The 1401-nt window shown below is 47.0% G+C and overlaps 1 pseudogene; it reads left to right on the top strand.

Moving 5' to 3' along the window:
• Positions 1 to 19: 19 nt before the first annotated feature.
• Positions 20 to 1058, top strand: LOC121940045 (annotated as a pseudogene).
• The last annotated feature ends 343 nt before the right edge of the window (positions 1059 to 1401 follow it).

Raw genomic sequence — 1401 nt, 5'->3', positions numbered from 1 at the left:
TTGATGACGGTGAGGTGAAATGGCACAGCAAGGAATTCAGCTTAACCCTGAAAAATTCTCTTGTTCCATCTGTCTGGACCTGCTGAAGGATCCGGTGGCTACTTCCTGTGGACACAGCTACTGCATGAACTGTATTCAAAGCTTCTGGGATGGAGAGGATCAGAGGAAAAAGTACAGCTGCCCTCAGTGCAGGCAGAGCTTCACACCGAGGCCTGTCCTGCTGAAAAACACCATGTTGGCAGATTTAGTGGAGGAACTGAAGAAGACTGGACTCCAAGCTGCTCCTGCTGATCACCGCTATGCTGGACCTGAAGATGTGGCCTGTGATGTCTGCACTGGGAGAAAACTGAAAGCTCTCAAGTCCTGTCTGAACTGTTTCGTCTCTTACCGTGAGAAACACCTCCAGCCTCATTATGATGTAGCTCAGTTAAAGAAACACAAGCTGGTGGAGCCCTGCAAGAAGCTCCAGGAGAACATCTGCTCTCGTCACGACGAGGTGATGAAGATGTTCTGCCGCACTGATCAGCAGTGTATCTGTTATCTCTGCTCTGTGGATGAACATAAAGGCCATGACACAGTCTCAGCTGCAGCAGAGAGGACTGAGAGGCAGAAAGAGCTTGGAGTGAGTCGACAAAAAATCCAGCAAAGAATTCATGACTTTAAAAAAGTCATGAAGCAGCTTCAGCCGGAGGTGGAGGCCATCAACCGCTCTGCTAATAAAGCAGTGGAGGACATTGAGAAGATCTGTACTGAGCTGATCTGTTTCATTCAGAAAAAAGGCTCTGATGTAAAGCAGCAGGTCAGATCTCAGCAGAAAAGTGAAGTGAGTCGAGTCAAAGAGCTTCAGGAGAAGCTGCAGCAGGAGATCACTGAGCTGAAGAGGAAAGATGAAGGACTGAAGCAGCTCTCACACACAGAGGATCACAACAAGTTCCTACAAAATTACTCCTCTCTCTCACAACTCAGTGAATCTACAGAGTTGCCCGGCACCAAAAGCCGTCCTTTGCAGTACTTCGAGGATGTGACAGCGGCTGTGTCAGATGTCAGAGATAAACTACAGGAAGATCTGTGTGAGAAGTTGCCAAAGATTTTTCGGACAGTGACTGAAGTGGATGCTTTACTGTCGCAACAACTGAGGACCAGAGAGGAATTTTTACAGTATGCGTGCCCAATCACATTGGATCCAAATACAGCAAACCCCATGATGATATTTTCTAAAAGGTACCATAAAGTAACAACTGTGCCAATCTTTGATTTAACTTATGCCCGGTCCTCAGCTACATTCAATCAGAATTTTCAGGTCCTGAGTAGAGAGAGCTTGACTGGACGTTGCTATTGGGAGGTGGAGTGGGATGCACTTGTTACAATAGCTGTTGCATACAAGGACATGAGGAGATTTGG

Source organism: Plectropomus leopardus, unplaced genomic scaffold, assembly GCF_008729295.1.
Source record: "Plectropomus leopardus isolate mb unplaced genomic scaffold, YSFRI_Pleo_2.0 unplaced_scaffold7240, whole genome shotgun sequence".
NCBI lineage: Eukaryota > Metazoa > Chordata > Actinopteri > Perciformes > Serranidae > Plectropomus > Plectropomus leopardus.
This window is presented reverse-complemented; position numbering and strand designations above follow the sequence as displayed.